General features: G+C 43.2%; 2 non-coding genes across 2 annotated transcripts; one reads left to right on the top strand and one right to left on the bottom strand.

Annotated features, from left to right (window-relative positions):
- Positions 1-406: 406 nt before the first annotated feature.
- On the bottom strand, positions 407-488 carry trnas-gcu (transfer RNA serine (anticodon GCU)). Its single transcript has one exon. It is a non-coding gene; the product is annotated as a tRNA-Ser (tRNA).
- A 17,432-nt stretch (positions 489-17,920) lies between these two features.
- trnav-uac (transfer RNA valine (anticodon UAC)) lies at positions 17,921-17,993 on the top strand. The gene has a single exon. It is a non-coding gene; the product is annotated as a tRNA-Val (tRNA).
- The last annotated feature ends 4,495 nt before the right edge of the window (positions 17,994-22,488 follow it).

Genomic DNA, 22,488 nt, shown 5'->3' with positions numbered 1-22,488 from the left:
CCAACCCCCACGCCCTGCCCCTTTTGAAATATTTCCATTATTTTGTGTTGTCGCGCTGTACTCTTCTCACCAAGATGAATAACTTCTACTCAACCTGCTCCAGATTTCATTTGACAAAACAGTCATTAAGAATCCCATTACATAAACATGCCCTTCGCATATCTTGTATTTTGGTTTTCCTGGATCTCTTTCATATGATAAAAGGTCACAGCAGCTTGACATGAAAAAGAAAATCGCGTTACTTTTCATTATCCCAATGCGATCTACGTTTCAATGCAGTTTAAGCAACTTACTCAAATTATTCTTTGGGATTTTATAATAGCGTCGATGCATATAAATTGACCATTGGAGTTCCAATTTCAATAAGACAGGCGTGAGCATGCAAAAATAGCAACTTCGAAAACGGCGATGAGAGTGGGACTCGAACCCACGCATGCAGAGCACAATAGATTAGCAGCCCATCGCCTTAACCTCTCGGCCACCTCGTCACATATAATAGCAAGTGTATGAAGTTATGAATAAGTGAATTGCGTAAATTATGCAGAACAGCAGATATTTCTCCCTGGTCTGGTGAAATGCTAAATCGCACAGTACAGTCCCAAGACTATGGTCTGGCCTCTGGGTTGTGGGGCAATGGCATTCCCACTGTGACACTCTGCTCACAGTGATCTGAACAAAAATGAAGAAAAGACAATGAAACAAAGTCTGTTGAATTCTGTGAAGATTTGAAGTCAACGGAATGAAGAACCCGAGAAAGCAGGACGTGTTCCTTCAAGAAAGAGTTGGATATCGCTCATAAGGATAGTGGACTCAAGGGTTATGGGGATAAGGCAGGAACAGGATACTGATTGAGGATGATCAGCCATGATCATAATGAATGGTAGTGCTGTTTCGAAGGGCAGAATGGCCTACTCCTGCACCTATTGTCTATTGTCTATTAAATTGCCTGTGAGGAATTGTTTTCCAGACTGGAGGAGAGTGTATAGTGCTCAATGTCATTATTCGGAACACCTTTCTTCTGCTCAGATGTTTTTGACAAGCACTTCTGTACAGAACAGACACTTTCAAAATCCTAAATAAGACTAAACAGACAATCGAATTCAACAATGCAAAAACCTTGATCTGTATCATTTTCCTGGGTCATGCAACACCAAGTATGATCACAGCAACACAGTGAGCAAGTGTCAGTACGAAAATTAGTGCAGTGCCAGAGAGAATGCTGGGAGCAGCAGTTGACACGCGGGGAAGTGCATTTCCCACAACAGGAACACTACCAAAAAGCGGACTGTGGTGGAAGAATTCAGAGCGATTTTACACTTTGGAATTTGATACCAGAGACACAATGGAGATCTGTCATTGAGTCTGTTAAAGATGAAGATTTTAAGATTTCTACAGATGAAAAATGAAATAAAATGTTCATTGGTTAGTGAAGGCAAATGTTGCAATTATATATTTCAAAAATCTACCCATCTTTGCAATGAGTAGCTCACCATTTTCCTCACTCGGGGTCAGAACCACTGGTGAAGATGATCGTTTAATCCCTGTTACTAGCCATGGAATCAGAGAACTTCCGTTTCCCAAACGTTAAGGTACAACCAGGCATGTGGAGGTAGGCATAAATGCGTTGCTCCTGTGATGCAGGTGACAGTGCATGGTATCTCTGTGCCAGTATAGTGGGCTGTGTTGTGCTGAAGTTTTAAGTTTGAGCCTCACATGGAGCAGCTTCAATTATTCATTGTCTTGAGGGGTCCGGATAGAAGGTGATATTGAGCAAAGACAAGTTTATGGGAAAATACCCGTGTTTGTGGATTGAGAAATGACCTTTTCTGGATAATGACTCCTTGATCAACAAACATACTGCAAGTATTTAAAACGTGAAGAGACATGTGTGGAGAGAGAGCCAAATGTGATTGTTCAGCAGGTGGATAACTTGTCTCTTGTGCATTGCTTTACATTTCGGGAAAATAAATGTTGAACTGGTTTCATGTTACGCATTTTGTTGCAAAGTCGCAAAGGTTATTGCAATAATCAAAAAAGAAAAATCACATAGGACCGTTTGAATATTGTATTGAATTGAATTTTGGCCTGAGCATATTTTATCTTCAATGGCGTGCTGCAGAGAAGTACAGAGGGTTAACAATACAATAGGACAGAGACTTCTTGGTGCATTTCTTGGGTGGAGTAAAGAATGTACGAAATATATATAACATCATGTGAATGTGGTCGAATCTTTAAAGTAGGTGTTGCGTCTCCAAGTGACGATTCAATTCCCACTCATTCGGGTATAACTTCTGTCTCCAGTTATTTTAAGACATCAGCTCCATTTACAGAGTTTCACCTTGAATAATACGCCTCACTGTACCAATCCATGAATGTTATTTACTCCATCTTAATCAGTTCTACGTGTTTATGAAATGTCTTTGTGTCTGAAGTCAACCAAATTCGAAATTGTTACGCAACCACACTGACTTTCTGTCAATGGTAAATTCCCTCCTTGTATGTTTGTTCGTGCATCTTTTAAAACACTGTGAAATCAGCTTCTACGTTTTATTTCTGGAAAGTCGTTCACGATTTAACCAACTCTATTGATTGGAAGAAACTCTCATTCAAACCTTTCTTAATCATTCACTAATGGTTTTGAAGCACTAACTAAAGTTTTTGATTCACACGAAAGAGGGGATTTCCCTGATTTAGTCATTCAAACCTCACGTTATGTGAAAATCTCATTTGTTGACTTCAAACTTGTATGTTTCTGCTCCAGCATTTCCAGATCTCGTGAATAAACTCCCTCATTCTTTCCATAATCCCGGTTGTATCCTTTCTGATATTCTTATGTCTCAGTAAACAACGTCACTTGGCTTTCTAATATCTTGCTGTCCAGGAAACAGCGTCGGTGTCCTTTCTAATCTCTTTACATGTTTCTGGTGGAGAATGAGGACAAGGATTACACACAATGCTCCCACTGAGGGTGACCTGAAGATTTTACAGTTACGCTATGAACTCTTTGCTTTCTAAATATGACGTCACTATGTATAAACTCCAATAAGGTAAATTATTATCTATCCAGTTCATGAACATCATCTCCGTAGGATCGAAAATTATCTATCACTCCCTTTATTCTTCCACGAAATGTTTGAAAGGTTTTTAAGGCCAGCATCTCTAACCCCCCGTGCCCTGAGTGAGCCTCAGCTATTTCTAAAGCCGACTCAAGTTCAAATACTTCATCGTGTGTCTCCAGTCATTCCAGTGCAGACTGGTTTTGGACAGTAAATGTCATCACCAAAGGCCACCGTGGATCTGAAACCAAAAGTTTTCATAGAGTAATTGTCGTAGCTATTGTGTGTCGTATGTCCATGTTCTTTTTCAATGTGTTCATCATTTCATGGGTCCCTGTATTGAATTCTACTGCATGATTAATTTATGAGTGGAGACATTCCCTTCACCACTCATTCAAAACTCCATGGAACATTGAATGATTTTACTCACGCTTCCAGGGGACAGTCCTGCCATTACTGGGATGGATCAGTGAACATTCCAGACGTATTCTTGAAGGCAAGGATTTCCTTCTCCAGTTTAGGGGATCATTACAGCACTGAATCCCATGTGTGTGTTCATTAAAACCAAAACAGTTGCAGCAAGACTTTAAAAGTAAGATTTGGCAATCTGCTTGCATTGGCTGTCCTAAAAATTACATTCCACATTGTGATATGTTTGTGGATGAAAACACTTTCTGAATCTGGAGCAATTAAATTTCAGTTTAGTCAAAAAATTGTCATTCACTGTTCTCTCTTTCCCTTTCAGTTTCCCGTTTAATATCCCGTATTCTCTCAGTTTATCTTACGTTTTGAACAATTTCAAACAATCTCGCTCCTGATTATCCATCCTAGAGAATGCCACAATTTTGTCAATTTATATGCAGTGCAGCTGTAGGGGGCGGTGAACAAGTGGGAAGGCATTGGTCAAGAGAACCAAATAAAAGTAGCTGGCTGGTAAAGTCTGACCATTCCATCGCAGTCATATTTAAAACATTTAACGTAATCTTTAGCCAAATTATATTGGCAGAAAAGAAGAAAACGTAAATGAAAAAAATTGCCGATGTTGAAAATCAAACAAAAGCAGTCGATGCTATAATATTTCAGGACGTCTTGCAGCATCTGTGGAGAGACGGACCCAGTGGATGTGAAACGTTAACTGTGATTCATCTGCACAGATGTTGCCTGTTCACCTGAGATTTTACAGCAATATCTGTTTTTGTTTCAAATTGGCAGATTTTGTCATAGTTCATGAGAACAGTGTCCTCGAGCATCAAACAGACAGCGTGTACCTGATAGAGTGAAATGAGACAATAACAATGAATGAGTAACGAGTGTTGTACTGGAAAAGCACAGCAGGTCAGGCAATATCCGAGGAGCAGCAGAATGGACGACTTAGGCATAAGCCATTCATCAGGAATTAGGCTCGTGAGTCGGGCAGAGGGACAAAGCTGAAGCCAGGTGCCCACTCGCAGGAACCTCCTCCTACTGACCCCGATCACAAACTCACCTCCCATCACCAAACCATCAACTCCCAGACTATCCACAATCTCATCACCTCTGGGCCTCTCTCATCCACAACCTCCAACCTCATTGTCCGTGAACCATGCACTCCCCGATTCTACCTCCTTTGATTCACAAACCTGATTTCCCCAGTCGACCTATTGTCTCAGCCTCCGCCTCTCCCATCTGAATCATCTCTTCCTACCTCGTCACAATCTTACTTACCCAGTCCAGGAAATGTGCATTAATATTCGTGACACCCCTGTGCACTTCACCTCCTCCATGAACTTCGTTTCCCTGGCCCCCAACGTGTCATCTTCACCATGTACATCCAGTCACTGTACAAATCCATCTGCCATGGCAGAATCTGCAAGCCTTCCATTTCTTAATCTCACACCATCCCAACCAGTACCTTTCCACAGACATCCTCATCCACCTGGCTGAACTAGTCCTCACAATCAACAACTTATCTTTCCAATCTTCCCACTTCCTCCATCGGAACGGGTAGCCATGGGTATCCGCATGGGACCTTGGTATGCCTGCCTGTTTGTCAGATGCGCGAAACTGTCCATCTTTCGCAGTTACTCAGGCACTATCCTCCGCCTGTTCCTCTGCTACATCGATGAATGCATTGGCGCCACTTGGTGCTCCAACGAGGAGCTTGAATAGCTCACCAACTTTAACAACAGCTTCCACCCCGACCTCAAATTTACCCGGATCATCTTGGCAACTTCCCTCACCTTCATGGACCTCTCCATCACCGTCTCTGGCGACTGACTAATTATAGATATATACTACAAGCTCACGTACTCCCACAGGTATCTAGACGACATCTCCTCCAACCTTATCTCATGTAAAAACTCCATTCCTTATTCCCAATTCCTCCGCCTCCACCACATGTGTTCCCAGGATGACCAATTACACTCAGAAAGACACAGTTGGTCTCCTTCTCGCACCATCATAAATTGCCTTCTCACGTGGTTGACAACACCGTCCAGCGCATCTCCTCCACTTCACACACCAAGACCGTTAAACCCCACGCCACTCAATGCAACAAAGACAGAACCGCCTGGTGCTCATCTTCCACCTAACCAACCTACGCATTAAACGCATCATATCCTGCCACTGATGCCACCTCCAAATAGACACCACCACCAGAGATATATTTCGTTACCCAGCCCTGCCAGTATTCCCAAAAGACCATTCCCTCCACGAACCCCTCTTCATGTCCACATTTCCATCTACCAGACTACAACCCTCTAGTGGCATGTTTCATTGCCACGAAAGGAGTGATGAAACTAGCACCCACACCATTCCCCTCATCTCCAACCAAGGCCCGAAGGGATCATTCCACATCCGTTAGAAATTCACCTGTACAGCTACTAATGTCATCTCCTGCATCCGTTGCCCCTAGTGTGGTCTCCTCTACATCAGGGAGACAGGACACCTTCCTGCATATCAGTTGCGACAACATCTTTGGGAAACCTGCACCCACGAACTTCACCGTCTCGTGGCTGAACACTTCAGCTCTCCCTCCTCCCTCGTAAAAGACATGCAGGTCCCGGACCTCCTCCACTGCCAAACCTTTACCACCCAACGCCTGGAGGAGGAACGCTACACATTCTGGCTTAGGTCCTCGAACAGCACACGGGATAAATGTGAGTTCGAACAGTTTCGTCATTTACCCTCCCCCAAACACAAGCCTTCAACTTGCCACCGCCCTCTCGACCCATTCCATCACTGCCACTTCTGACCTATTGTGTTCTCCCTCCTATTCATCAATCTATTGCTTTCAAGCTATTTCCCCTCAACCCCACACCACTTGTATTTATGTCTCAGCCCCAACTCACAAATCTTTTCCTGAGGAAGGGCTTAAGCCTGAAAACTGAATTTTCCTGCTCCTCGAATGCTTCCTGATCTGCTGTGTTTTTCCAGCATCACACTACCAACTCGGATCTCCAGCACCTGTAGTCCTAACTTTATCTTGGAATTGTCAATGACGTTGGTGTGAAGATATCCCTTGATTGCAGTGATCACAGTGTGCCTGAGTTTTCCACTTATTTTGGGTGAGAGCAGGCTGGATCTGAGATGAGCGCTTAACACCCAAACAAGGGAATGGGATCAGATAGCAATTCTGTTGTATTAATTGCAATTTCAGTCAGAATCAGAAAATGTGTCACACTGCAGACTGAGGCCATGCAGTCCACCTTCGCTCTGCTGGCTCCACGCAATGAGGAAATGGCTGTGCTTTGATTGATTGATAGTCACATGGACCTAAGTCCATGGAAAGCGTTGTCTGTGATTGGTAATGGCGGATCATAGTAATCAAGGACATGCAGATCACAGCGTGAGAAAAGCAAAATTTCACCAGACTCAGGAATTCAGGTTACTACGTATAGGATGTGCCCTCGGCAAAATCCACATTGGCAAGATCAGCATTATTTCAAGCGAGACAATCCATTTCTCAGAGCAGCAACGCCGAGAAGATCCGGTTCTTGAACTTGCTTGTGTATATTTTCAAGCTTTGGAATCTTTATCTGAACTCGATCTCATCGAAATTATATCGTCTCAGTCAAAAATGAAGTGGTGTGCAAAATTCGAAGACTCATCCATAAGATGAACTTGAGACCTCTCGCTCGTATGTCACCTGTCTGAGGCAAAATCACACCCGAGACAAACGAGCCAGAATGGCGTCAGACGTGGTTACCATAAATCAGGTGAGTTTTTTTTTGATTAACTAAGGCTACTTCTGCTGTTTCAGAGTGAAAGAAGCACAGAGTTTTCAACACAGGTCCTTTCCATTCTGACTCGCTTCTCCCAGGAGGCTGTGCTGGCTGTTTGCTCGGAACAGGGCGGTCTTCATTGATAACTGGTCGAACTCATCCTCCATTGTCACGCAGTGTTGGTGGGGAACAGCTTGAACGCGGTCTTCAGCTCCCTATCAAACACGGGTTTGTGGACCGGGGTGGGGGTCTGGCGGGAGTGGGAAGTATAGAAATTCTGGAAAGGTGGAAAAAAGGGAGGTCATACATGCACAAAAAAATCATCTTCTTTTCGGAACCCTTGTCCAAATAATGCGAACTGAGATAGATAGAAAATGCAGAACTCTCCCCGTTATTCAGGAACAGGATCTGTGCTTCTTGAAGTCACAAGGAGGCTTCTGCTGCCTGAATCAGCAAGGGATGTTACTGCAGCGAGTCCCATCGCTCACGCAGCTGACGTGTATACATTTTTCCACGTTTCCTGCTGTTCAGATCATAGATTTCACAGCTCACATCATCCCAGAGTGACAGGGAAGACAAGGAAGCGATTCAGAGCATCATCGAACACAACCTGGGGATAAGTTGGATATGGGAGAGCTGACAGTCTCGACTGGTTCCAGCATTTCCAATCCCACTGTGATATTATGTTCACAAGATCTGACCACATGGAAAGAAATGACACAGTCACAGATCTATTGAATCGGATTACGTGCAAAACAGAAACCGAAGGAATGAAAAGAGCCATGAGAGCGGGAATGTAACATTATCTGTGAGGAAGTTGTTTTCCAGAATCGAGGAGCGTGCACAGTGCTGTTCCCAGGGGTCAATATCTGGATAAGTAGACTGAATCAGCATCGGCTGGTATTGTACTGCATCTATTGTACAATGTTGCAAAAGCACGGGCCTTTTGTAGAAAGAGGACAACTTCAAAATCCTCAATGATGCAAAACACACAAATGAGGTGAACAACAAACCAACCGTATAAACTCGTGATATGTAATGGGGTAAACTCCCCGGCTCAACTTTCGCTCAAATTCGCTCTCTGTCAAATTCCTGAGCCTGAGATTCGAACAGTGAATGGTATATGCTAATAAAAACTGCGTGGATCTCATAACTTCAGTATTTAATACGCCCCTACATGTGCGTCTGACAACAGGCATTGATCCCTCACTGTGTTACTTCAGCACACGTAGAGAATAAATAAATATAAGAAAAACAGTCACGTATGTGACAGGGATTTGACCCGATGCTGCTGCAACCAATCGATTCAGCTGTAATTAAAATTGCTTCCACCTTTCCTGTGTCGGTAATAAGATTGCATAGCTTATGGTGAGTTTTCATGCGTTGAATTGGACCCCAGCATTCTTTCTCAGTTTGTACTTTACTGGGATATAAAGGCATGGTGAAAGACACGGTGGTGTTTACTGGAATAAAAAGACGTTAGGAGTGGCACGGTCAGAGTTCACTTGATACAAAGTCGATAAAAAAGACATACATGACTGTTACTTTGAGATTACATCACTAGAAAAAGAAAGAGCAGATTTAATGGGACGTTGGGATAGATAAAGAATCATGCGGGAGAAATCAGGAAAGACTTAGTTGTGTCTGAATGGAGGTTATCCAGCTGATGGGACGTTGGTAAGGGTAAATCTGAGGGAACTTCCTTCGTTTAGGTGAATTGAAACTCGAGGTTCGAGTTTCAGAACAAACGGGGAATGATGAAGAAGGTTGGAGCAGATTTTATTTTTATTCTGAGAATTATTGAAATCGGAGATGAATTTTCAGAAATAAAATCATTTTAGGAGTTAATTACATTATATTTCATCAGGGAGTGAATTTAACAGCGACAGAGATTCTGGCCTGCCTGGATGGTGAGGCAAAAGGGGCATATTCTCGAAGTGCATAACATTTATCGGAAAGAAATTGCATAATATCTGAAACTGAAAATGTTAAGTATGAGAAGAGCTGCTGGCGTTGATAGGTGTTGCAGCTCATTCTACATGAAATATTATGTATTGTAAATACACTGAGCTGTTTGGTTTGGCTCTGCATTGAATGGAAGTCGGTTAGCTCAGTCCACTGACGAACTAGTTATGAGAAAAGTGAGACCAACAGCATGGGATTAATTTTCTCACTGTGTCAGGTTTGCATAAGGATCATCAACTACCCCGCTCTCCCGATCTGTAATACTATGGTGCCTCCAGTGTGTAAGGTTTGGCCTGTAGATGTAAAACATCATTGTCATTGCCATCTGTTGCCTTGAATATTTGGTCACAATCACTCGAAAGGAGAGTGTGTCCATTTAATACTCACTGATCTCCGCTTAAAAAATCCTGTGACAAGACTCGACCTTATCCCAGTTTTCACCCTCTGCTCCTCCCAACCGCAAAACTACTTGTTGTGCCTTTGCCAGACTTACTGACATCATTCAAACTCCCCAAACAGATAAATCTAATACTTTTGATTGGATAATGAGCTGTGCGTGTTTGCGGGAAATGGAATGACATAAAATGAGTTAAACAGACTTTCCCAGAATGTAATCCTGTGCAGGATGAGCGATCAGAGAAAATCATTAAGCTAAAATTTCACCTCTGTTTCCCTGTTCACAGATGCAAATTCACGTTGGGTAATATTTGCAGCTTTTCAGATAATAATTGACAGAAATGTGAAACTGGAGTTTTCAAATAAATGCGACGTTACTCAACGTTGATTTTAACTGCGTTTTAGTATGATGCACTAATAATCCCTTGTCAATGACAGTAACAGGATCTTTAGATAAGCATTGAACTTACGACCGTGACATTTTCGCACCTTTAAGAGGCAGGCGTGAAACAGCTGCGCGACTGAAGCCGCAGACAGCAAGCTGGTCACATGCCGTACTCATACCTTAGGAACTTTAACTCAACTGCTCTACTTTTGCTGTGGTCCTAAAATTAAAGCTAACGCAGACGAGGTGAAACTGACATGGAACTGTGATTATTGAAGCATCAGGTTCAGCAAGGGGACACATAAAAATATACAAAATTAACTTCATTGAAAAATGGGTTTCCGTTGGTTCCTGCGATGTTTACAGACAATGTTACTTTGCCGTTGTCGTCAGGCCTTTCCTTCGATCGGCTTCGATTCGAATCAATAAAACTTCTGAACGTTCATACTGGTAACATGAAGCACACTGCATTCATCAACAATCTTCACCATTCCTACATCCATGATCACGTTGCACGGTTTCCATGAACACTGAAGATGTAAGAGTGTGATACAAGAATAAACTCAATTCCAGTTTAAATTGTAAAGTAGGAAGAATGCACCGTAAGACTCAGAATGTCAGAATTTCATGTACGTCTCCGTGTCCAGAACTGAGCAAAACAGAGGGGTAATCTGTCCCTGAATGCCCACGTTTGCTTGCTCTAAGTGTTCAGTTGGAAACCTGTGTGAAGGAGCATGCAGTCTGACAGAGAGCCTGGGAGAATCCTCGATTGTCTGATCTAAAGCTGCAATAGGAGCTCACCATTCTGGGTGTGAGAGCGGTAGGGTAAATGGGAGGACCTTGATATTCCCTGGTGTAGATCCACACTTCAACATGTTATTGTTGAAATCCCTCTGTCAGAAACAGCACTGGCAGAGAGTAACAGGAGGACGCTATTCCAAACACCGGTCCTACCCCGCCATTTGACATCATTATGACTGACCAAATACATCGATATCTTTCCCCGACCCATCCACAGCAGCATGTCGCCCAAAGGGAAAAAGACATTTAAGCAATCGATGATGCCTGCGCAACTATTGGAAGGGAATGCGTTTAGATTCAGTGGGTTTCTGCACGAAATTTGTAGGTTCCCTGGGTTAGCATTTCATTCTGGTCGGATCATGCTTCAAATGATATGATTCCGTCAAAACTCACCAACAAGGGGGTAAGGAATTTTCTGTGTTAAACAGCAATTTCAAGAACCCCAGACGACGGGAATTAACGATGAATCAGCAGAATAATAATTGAATCAGCTGAAATCTAAACTCCAATTCTGGTGGAACTCAAAACAACAAACTTTCTATCGCAACGTTAACAATGCTGTAGAAATCTAACGCACTTTTCATTGCACCACCGAGCCGCGCTAGCCACAGTTTTACTGTACTCAAAGTTGTGGCTGTCAGCGAGAACATATAAGAAATCTCCAGGGGAGTTCTTCAATGAGATCTTTTATTTGCAGACAAAAAACCGTGACACTCAGAAAGTAATTTCTTGAACGACCCGAAACTCAGGTTCCATGACTCTTTATTCCTTTTCTTTTATTATATTTTTGTTAGCTTACCTGGATGCCCAACTGTGTTAGTCAGAATTATTTCACTCCAAGTATCCAATAAACCACTATCGCTCTACTTCTGCCGATAGGGTTTTTCTATTGTCACGATTATGTATTTTACTGCCACCTCTGCTGCAATGATCTTACAGCCCAGACTAACCTGTCATGATTAGATTTTTCGCTACCCCATCTACCACAATGTTTTCCTGTCCCAAGCTGATTAAATATTTAATGCCTTTTCTCTGCTACAAGTGTTTCAAGCAGACTGACGCTACTAACTATCAATTAAATACTTAATGTCAAGTCCTAAAGATTTATTGTCACGACTTGTCCAAATCTGCAATGATGATATTTAGCTGGCAAGGCTGACGGTAATAATTGTTATTATCTCAGCCTGTCATAGTAACCATTCAACCCCAGTCTGACACTGCTAATTGGTGGAGGAGCATTCCACTATGCTTATCCCATCCAGCCACAGTGGCCCCATCCTGCCACAGTGACCTTTTGCTCGTATAGTATTCCACAGACCTCTTGTAACAGATCGACAGTAGTATCCATGCTTTTACCCACCCATGCTTTCTTGATCGGTATTTGCCACATGGTGTTCCGACCTTTGATCAGATATCTGTTTGTCTTCGCCCCATTTTCCAGTACCTGCTCCTTATCCATGTGTGCTCCAGCTTCTCAAGTATTCGGCTATATACTTCTGAAGTGTTTTGATGACTCATAGCTTTACCACACGTTCAGTGAGTTCCAATTATACAACACTCTCAGAATGAAAATGTTCTTCCTATATCTCCTCTGATTATCCTGCCTTTGCATTTAACGTCTATCTACGGTTGTAAACACTTTCCATAAGAAATTTCTTCCTATAACACGTATCTATCCCCTTACTGTACACCTTCAACTCTTCCGCAATCACTCTTCTCCGGTCTCAGATCAAGAGCCTGAGCTAAGCTGATTTATCTTCCCCATGACGAGATTGTCGTGCGGGAAAAGTACAGCCGATCAGGCAGCATCTGAGGAGCAGGCGAACCGACGCTTCTGGCATACGCCTTTCATCAGGAATTAGACGTGTAGGTGGGGGCGGAGAGATAAATGGGCGGCAGTTGGGGTTGGGTGGAAGGTAGCTGGAAAAGCGCTAATTGGATGGGGGCGAGGGAGAAAGTGATAAGTCAGAGGGGGAAAAGTTTAATAGGTCCGGAGGGATGTGCCTAGTTGGATGCTTCGGACTGTGATAATGTGAGGGGAGGGGAATTGAGGAAGATGTTGAAATCCACATTTATCCCGTATGGTTGCAGGGTCCCAAGGCAGGATATGGAGTGTTTTTTTCCCAAGCAGCGGGTGGTTACGGTTTTTTGGTGGCTTATGCCCGAAACGTCCATTGTTTTGTTCTGCAAACCACATTTCAGGGGAGATGTGAAATACTAAAGACTAAAAAAAGGACACAAAAAACTTATAGAATCAGAGTTAATGGAATTAGACGCAATGCAGACAGAAACCATTTGGCCAAATGAGTCTGCTCTGTGCCGCCGAAGAAATTCACACTCCCTCACCCTATCTTTCTAAACCCGCATTATTGATCCACCGACAAAAATAGAAATGAGTTCAAAAGCTCAGGGGGTCAGGCAACATCGTTGGAGAGAAATCAGAGTTAACATTGCGAATCAAAAGGTGTTCCAAGGAATGGCCTGTTGATCCCAAATGGTCATTCGGTTTCCCTGAGCTGCGATTCCTACTTTTGTCTTTGATTTTGTCTTTGATTGTACAGTCCATTCAGGTTTTGTTTGCCATCTCCCTGAAGTGCACATCTTTGGACATTGAGAAGGAATTGAAGCAGCCAGAAGAAAGCCACACGGAAGAGATGAGAAAAGGAGTGTGCAAATTCCACACAGTCAGTCACATAATTCTGGAATCGAATGCAGGTTTCTGGCCTGTTAGCCCTCGCAAGCTGCAAGCGCCCGTCCTGGATGCGAAATGAACCCAATCTCACGCAGTGACTGGCAGTGGTATTGCCCTGGTGTTCAATGCAAAAAGAAGCCTATGTATCAGTACTGGAAATCAATAATTGATTAACTATCCAAACTCTTTTTTTAAATCACTTGATCGACAGCCTTGTACGTCTTGTCGACAAAAATTCACATCGGAATACTTCTAAAAGATATGAGGATTTCTGCCTCTCCAACCTTTGCATGCACTGAGTTCCAGATTTCAACCACCTGCCGTTTCAAAACGAATGTCTGCGCATTCACTCAAATATTTCTTCCTCTGTTCTTAAATCTATTACCCCGTGAGTGATTTCTCCATTATGGGCAAACTTTAGTTTCAGTCTACACGATCCGTATCCCTGATTATTTTCTATATCTCAATTATGTCTCCTCTCGATCTCTTCTTCTCTAAGTCTATCCAGTCTATCCAATCTCTCTTCATAACAGGAGCTCTTTTCCTCAGACTATGTCCTGGTAAATCACCCCTGCATCATTGCCAGTGCTAATGTGATTGCAGAAATGCACACAATAGTCTAGATAGAGCCGATTGAGCAAGTGAAACAAATGATGTTGCAAACCGCAGAAAGAGGTCGTTTTGAAAAAAAGTTTCTTTTCCTCAGTGCTGCCCTGTGTTCTTTTCCTGAGCCTGAAGTTCCAATAATATCTGATCCATGCCAGTAAAAGGTGCTACTTGAACATTGATCTCAAAACCACGGTATCGAAATGGATTGACTGCTCTGAAGGTCGCAATGGTATGATTGAGGCATGTTCACCCAACAACAGGGAGCGCAGCAGCACAGACTGAACAGGGTTCAATTTGAAAATGATTGTAATGGAAATGGGAGGGGGGACTTAAAGGAGGTCAGTGATTGTGAGAGGGAGAGAAGTCTCCAAGAATGGGTGAGTCTGAATTCTGACATTTATCTCAGAGAGATGTGTGAGAGAGGGGTTTGATGAAAAAATCATAATGTCAGAGAAAGTTTCATGTCAAATCACTTAATTCATTTCTGTGTTTCTTTGGCATGTACCACAAGGAGTTAAGATGGGTAGAACATTACATGCCGTAACTCGGATTCAATCGAGGTTCCTGTGGCCACAACGCACAACACTGAACATTATACGATCCCTGGGCCATGCAGAGATGCGTGTTTGAAAAAAGCAGTAACTACAGTGACATAGGGCATGTTAGGAAGAATGCAGAGACACAACAGGACTATTTGGCGAGCAATAATAGACATGTGACAACTCAGAATTGGCTGCATATTCAAATTGGATATTTCAAGAGGCTGAGTAAGTTCCATCGAGAACGGCATGTTGAAGAGTGAGGGTGATAGATTTTTACAAAACATCAAATTCTCAAGGGATACTGCAGGATATTATTGAAATGTGTGTTCCAACAGTAATGAGGTTTCACGATTGTTGCCACACGAGCTTCCCCACACAAGGAAGTACCCATTTCTACAGTGGATCACGTAATCCCAATTCCTCCACCCAGATTCAATGGTGCAGTTGCAAAGATCAAACGGGAAATTGGGATGGAAATGAGCACGTGAAGTTACTGTGTCGCACCAGTGATGCGATCGGTGAGCACATGGTCCTTCTATGATGATACAGAGGCGCATGAAATTCCGAGGCTGGGAGTTCTCCTGGTCAAAGGTGGGGAGGAAGGGCATATTTGTCTCCGGTTATTAGATTATTAAGGTACAACAGCAGCATTAACCCGCACTGCCGATTGTCTCAGTGGAAGTGTGCTGCAGCCTTAAGCGAGAGGTCGATGTATTGCAAGCATTCAGTGCAATTTTCCTTAACAATGCACTGTTTTGTTATTTTGATAGGTAAGAACTGTTTTTTCATCACATCATCCTCTTGCTCCCAGCAAACACTCCAGTACAGTGTACATCAGTTTCATTCCAACACAGCCACATGTCATATTCTCACTCCCTCTGAGATGATTGGAATTGCCAATGTCATTCTCTGAGATGGAGCAACGTAGCATTGAGATGGTAGTGTAGTGAACAAAGAAGAACAAAGATCACAGAACATATATAGCCCAGGAACAGGTCTTTTGGACCTCCCAGCCGGGGATGAACAAAATCAACTGTCTAAACCTATCACCCAATTCCTAAGCACCTGTTTCCATCTGCTCCCCATTTACTCACGCATTTATTAAGGCGCACCTTGATTGAAACGACCGTGCCTGCCTCTCCTACCTCTGCTAGCAACGTGTTCCAGTCACCTACCACCCTCTGTGCTAAATACTTTCTACATCTATTTTCCTTAAACGTTTCACCTCTCAACTTGAATGTGAGACCTTTCATTATTGAATCCATTACCTGGGGAAAAAACAGCTCTATACACCCGGTCTTTACCCTTCAAGATTTTACAGACCTGAATCAGGACCCCTCAATCTCTTTTTTTTCACTGAAAACAATCATAAACTTCTTAACCTCTCTTCACAGCAAGCATCTTCCATACCAGCAACATCCTCGCAAACCTTCTCTACACCCTTTCGTAAACGTCCACTTCAACTGGGTAACTTGACGACCAGAAATATGCACAGTATTCCTAAACGCGGCCGAACCAAAATCTTCTACAATTTTTGCATGACCTGCCAGCTCTTACATTCAAAGCCCGGTCCTCTGACGACAAGCATGCCATTTGCTTTCTTCATCGCTCTATCGACCTGTGCCACCATCGTCATGGTACAAAGGACCTGAACTCCCATATCTCTCCGCTCATCAAATTTCTCCAAGGCTGTTCCGTTTACTGTGTCGTTGGTTCTAGAATTAGGCTTCCCAAAATGCATCACTTCACATTTGCCTCGATTGAACTCCGTCTGCCACTTCTCCACTCTACTCTCCCGTCTATCTATATTATTCTCTATTCTTTGAAGACCCGTATGCTTTCTGCTACTCACCAATCTTCGTGTCAAAAGCAAATGTAGTGGCGATATATTGGGCTAGCAACACTTGGAGACTGGAACATGGCAGCTGCTGGTATTTAAATCGATGAATAAAATCTGGAATAATAACCCCGATCAGAGGAACAGAGGCAAAAAGTTTTAATTTACTGAAAGCCCATTCATTCTTGTCCCTTGGAAAGGGGAATTTGCCAACCTTAATGAGACCTGCCAACATATCACTCCAGACTCACAGCAGTGCTTTTCAACGATACAATCCCTCTGACTCAGTTCAAGGTGAATTAAGAATGAACAACAAATAATGTTCAGACCATGATGGCCACACTTCGTGGGAGAATAAAGAAGAATAAAAAAAATCGTTCCCAAGAATTTCGATGTCATATGTTATTGCATTTCTCCCATTTCCTTCATTTCTGTCCAGGAGACATCGGAAGGTAAAGGTAATCTAATCGAGACAGTGATTGGTGAAATTCACTTTTTATGGCCCATTCTTATTATGTTCGCTCTTTCTCTCTTTTCAGCTATCTCTGGGAAGTGGTGGTGCACTAAGGCTGCAGTATGTTTGAAAGAGTAGTTTCGAATTGCCCTGTTGTTAGTTGTGAGATTACTTTATGCCGCATGCCCTCGTTCTGTCTCACATTTAGCAATCATGCTTCGCTGTGTCTGAACATGCATTTGGTTTGCCAGTTTTGTTTGTGTTCCTTGTTAAATGCTTTCTATTTTGCGATTCGCTCAGTACATTACGAATTAACAGGCTTTCTGAAGTAATTTCCAGCGGCCAACGTCTTCAATTGAGGATCTGGAAACATTTCACGGAATATTGCCAGTCAGAACAAAAGTAGGAAAGTCCTTTGTTTCGGCAGTGTTTCACAATCCTACCTTTCCCGTGAGCAGTCGAACAGACTAAAAGATTGTGCCACAGTCTGCGATGCTAAAAAGTGATCCTTTAAAGCAGGTGTAATAAGCAACACAACGTTATTGGTTTACACTGCGTGGGAACAGATACTACAGTGTATGACGTCCATGCTCACCACATAGCCAAAATTAAACACGTCCCATTCTCCAGCATTTGGCCTAAATCCCTCTAAACCCATTCTATCCAGAAAATCATCCGGTTACCTTTGCAATTTTCTGAGCGTAATAGCCTCGTCCACATTCGCGGGTCGCTTATTCCATACACGCACAACCTTCAGTGTGGGAAATGTGTCTCAGGTACTTTGTCAATTTCTGCCAAATCACCTTAAACCAATGCTCTCGAGTTTTCAACTCGCCCCAGCTTAGGGAAAACACGAATGTACTCAGTTTACAACCCTTCCATCAGATAATATCGCAGCCGTTACGCTGCAGGGAAACTTGTCCCGGCCTATTCCACCTCGCCCAACGGTCCAAGCATTAACGACATCCTTGTCTGCGGCTGGTTTGTGTGGTATAGTGGTCATCACATTCGTCTTACACGCGAAAGGTCCCCAGTTCGAAACTGGGCAGAAACTACTTTGTTCTTCAATTGCAGCACTTTACATGGACAAAAATTGAGCTTTCTTGCTTGCTTTCCCATCAACAAACCTGCCTTCGAATTTGCTTTAACAAATCTGCTCTCGTAGTGAAATGTAATGTAGCACAATTCCATTTAATTACTGCGCAAAGCATTGTAAAGTTTTTCTCCAACCTGGCTCTGATCATAAGTCATTCTGTTTGAGAGTGTAGTTACCGTGTTCTGATCCTTCCATAAAAAGCAGTTCCGCGTTTGCATTCCTTGCGCAGGCGACCGGTTCAAAGACAGGGAAGAAGCTGATGCGCTGGTGTCACAGTACACTACGGATTCCTGAACTAGTCTGTCTGTCAAACGTAGCCCAAAGTCGTCTCTGAAAGATCTCATTTGGAAGTTGTCTGACGTTATTCAACGTGCGAGAATTGGCACCAGAGATCCTGAATCATGTTTTGGAGCAGTTCACACGTTAGTGGCTCATTCAATCAGCAACAGCAATGAAAGAAATTATGCTCTCCGAGGAACCTCTGGACCTACGCTTTCAAAGCACCGCTGGTATTAAGGTGACACCCGAGATCTAAGCCATGTTGGAACTGAAACGGCGGAAACGAGAGACAGGATGCAGAATGATATCGCACTCATCTGGTTTTCTTAAATCAATGACGGGCAGGAAACTGTAAACGGGCAGGGCGAGTGGGAAAGTGAGGCAGTTGCAGCTCTGGTGAAACTCCTTCTTTGTGAGTCACTCAGCAACAAGAGAGGTGAAGGTGACTCAGGCGTGAGAGCTCTTCACATCGAGAACAAAAGGCATTCAAGGGCAGTTAGCACCTCTTCCGGAGTGGGGGTGTGGTGAGGTGCTAACAGAACCTCTTGAATTCTGTACCTCCGGTTTTAGTGTGGAGAACATTCTTTGGGACTATTATTCTGAGAAACAGACACAGTGACTGAAACTATGCTGCACGGTATGATGTGGAACACGGCCTGCTCAGCTTTGTGCATTTTCCCTGTAGTCCCGTGTGTTTCATGTTCCGTGTAATCGTGAAAGTTGTCCTGTTTCGAGCAATGAGTGAAAACATTTAGCAAAGCAAGATTCGAAATTGCAATAAAGTCAAGCAGCTCATGGTTATTTCAACAATCCTTAACCTAACATATACTCACGCACTCACAGAGACATTTTTAGTTGAAAGAGTCTGAGAAGATACACTCAAGAGACCATTGATTTTTTTTTTGTCTGGATTGATGGGCTATCATTATCTGCTGCGAAATTCATATTGTAGCCAGACGCATGTCAGTAGCTGTGCGAGTCGGACAGGGATCATGGAACCCTTTTCATGTGACTTTTCATCTGCTGGTTTGAATCCCGTCATAGGCATTTATGCTGATCAACTCCAACAGCTTGTTAAAATGCTGTTTCGATCCCCGTTATATTGATGTTCAAAACAAAACTGCGGTGTGGGAATGTGCTGAATATTTAAAGTGTCTGTCCTGTCATGAACATGTTCTCCTCCCGCGCAGAAAATCGCAAGCAGCTCTAATGTTGCTTTGTTTTCCATGCAAGTTGAGTTTTTACTGGAACGGAATGGAGAATTTTATTTCATCGCTGTTGTGAAACAAGGTCCTGCGGAGACTCGACTCGTCGTTGTTTGGTTTTCTGGCCAATGGGAAAATCGTTCCCAAGAATTCCGATGTCATATGTTATGGCATTTCTCCCATTTCCTTCATTTCCGTCCAGGAGACATCGGAAGGTAAAGGTCATCTAATCGAGACTGTGATTGGTGAAATTCGCTTTTTATGGCCCATTCTTATTATGTTCGCTTCTTCTCTCTTTTCAGCTTTGTCTGGGAAGTGGTGGTGCAGTAAGGCTGCAGTATGTTTGAAAGAGTAGTTTGGAATTGCCCTGTTGTTAGTTGTGAGATTACATTATGCCTCATGCCCTCGGATTGTTTCACATTTAGCATTCATGCTTCGCTGTGTCTGAACATGCATTTGGTTTGCCAGTTTTGTTTGTGTTCCTTGTTAAATGCTTTCTATTTTGCGATTCGCTCAGTACCTTACGAATTAACAGGTTTTCTGACTTAATTTCCAGCTGCCAAAATCTTCAATTGAGGATCTGGAAAAATTTCACAGAATATTGCCAGTCAGAGCAAAAGTAGGAAAGTCGTTCGTTTCGGCAGTGTTTCAAAATCCTACCTTTCCCGTGAGCAGTCGAACAGACTGAATGATTGTGCCACAGACTGCGATGCTAAAAAGTGATCCTTTAAAGCATGTGTAATAAGCAACACAACGTTATTGGTTTACACTGCGTGGGAACAGATACTACAGTGTATCACGTCCATGCCCACCACATAGCCAAAATTAAACACGTCCCATTCTCCAGCATTTGCCCTCAATCCTTCTAAACCCATTCTATCCAGAAAATCACCCCGTTACCTTTGCAATTTTCTGAGCGTAATAGCCTCCTCCACTTCCTCTGGTAGCTTATTCCATACACGCACAACCTTCTGTGTGGGAAATGCGCCTCAAGTACTTTGTCAATTTCAGCCAAATTATCTTAAACCAATGCTCTCGAGTTTTCAAATCGACCCAGCTTAGGGATAATACGAATTTTCTCAGTTTACAACCCTTCCATCAGATCATGTCGCAGCCGTTACGCTGCAGGGAAACCTGTCCCAGCCTATTCCACCTCGCCCAATGGTCCAAGCATTAACGACGTCCTTGTCTTTATTTTGTCATCAATTTATCGTGTCTTTTTTTGAAGTTTTCAAGATTTGCATTACGCTGGACAATAACGAGCTGTTGGAAACTGAAAGATAAAAGGTAGAATGGCTTCAACTTTCAGTGCTGGACACCACTGAGCCTCTGCACGGGCGGCCGCGGCTTATTTCTGTGCTGTAGTGGTCATCGCATTCGCCTTACACACGAAAGGTCCCCAGTTTGAAACTGGGCAGAAACTACTTTGTTCTTCAATTGCAGCACTTTACATGGACAAAAATGGTGCTTTCTTGCTTGCTTTCCCACCAACAAACCTGCCTTCGATTTTGATTGAACACATCTGCTCTCGTAGTGAAATGTAATGTAACACAATTCCATTTAATTGCTGCGCAAAGCATTGTAAAGTTTTTCTCCAACCTGGTTCTGATCATAAGTCTTAGTATTCATGATTCGCTGTGTCTGCATATGCATTAGGCATGCCAGTTTTGTTTGTATTCCGTGTTAAATGCTTTCTGTTTGCGATTCGCTCAATGCATTACGAGTTAACAGGGGTTCTGAGGTAACTTCCAGCAGCAGAAATCCTCAACTTAGGATCTGGGAAAATTTCACGAAGTATGGTCAGTCGGAGCAAAAGTAAGGAAGTCGTTGGTTTCAGCAGTGTTTCACAATACTACCTTTCCCGTGAGCAGTCGAACAGACTAAATGATTGTGCTACAGACTGCGACGGCAAGCTCCGCTAAAAAGTATCCTTTAAAACCGGTGTAAGCAACACAACGTTATTGGGGGACACCGCGTGGAAACAGATACTTTGGTGTATCTCATCCATGCTCACCACATCACCAAAATTAAACAAGTCCCGTTCCGCAGCATTTGGCTCCAATCCCTGCAAACCCATCCTATCCAGAAACTCATCCGATTACCATTGCAATTTTCTGAGTGCAATAGGCTCCTCCACTCCCTCTGGTAGCTCATTCCATACACCCATAACCTTGTGTGTGGGAAATGTGCCACGGGGTCCTTTGTCAATTTCAGAGCACTCACCTAAAACCTATGCTCTCGAGTTTCCAACTCACCCGAGCTTGGGTAAGACACGTAAATACTCAGTTTACAATCCTTCCATAAAATCATGTCGCAGCCGTTATGCTGCCGGGAAAGTAGTCCCAGCCTATTCCACTTCACTCTACAGTCCAAACATTGACGACATCCTTGTCTATATTTTGTCACTAATTTCACGTCTATTTTTTTTTTTAACTTTTTCCAGATGTCAATTAGCCTGGATAACAATGGAGAAAGAAAGGTGAAACGTAGAATGGCTTCAACTTTCAGTGCTGGATGCCACAGAGCCGTAGTGCGTCCAGTTGAAGCCAGTTTCTGTAGTGTAGTGGTCATCCCGCTCACCTCACACGCGAAAAGTCCCCAGTTCGAAACTGCTTCGTTCTTCATTTGTAGCCTTTTACACGGACAAGAACGGAGCTTTCTTGCTTGCTCTCCCATCTGAAAACCTGCCTTCGAAAATGCTCGAACAAATCTGCTCTCTTTGTGAAATGTGATGCAATTCCATTAAAACAGTTTGCAAAGCGTTGTAAAGTTTTTCTCCAACCTGGGTCTGATCATATGACATTCTGCTTCAGAGCGTAGTTACCGCGTTCTGAATCTTCCACCAAAAGCAGTACCGCGTTTGCATTCCTTATGCAGGCGGGCAGGTTCAAAGACAGGGAAGAAGCTGACGCGCTGGTGTCACAGTACACCACGGATTCCTGAACTAGTCTGTCTGTCAAATGTAGCCC

This window comes from Hemiscyllium ocellatum, unplaced genomic scaffold (assembly GCF_020745735.1).
Source record: "Hemiscyllium ocellatum isolate sHemOce1 unplaced genomic scaffold, sHemOce1.pat.X.cur. scaffold_451_pat_ctg1, whole genome shotgun sequence".
In the NCBI taxonomy this organism is placed as follows: Eukaryota; Metazoa; Chordata; class Chondrichthyes; order Orectolobiformes; family Hemiscylliidae; genus Hemiscyllium; species Hemiscyllium ocellatum.
This window is presented reverse-complemented; position numbering and strand designations above follow the sequence as displayed.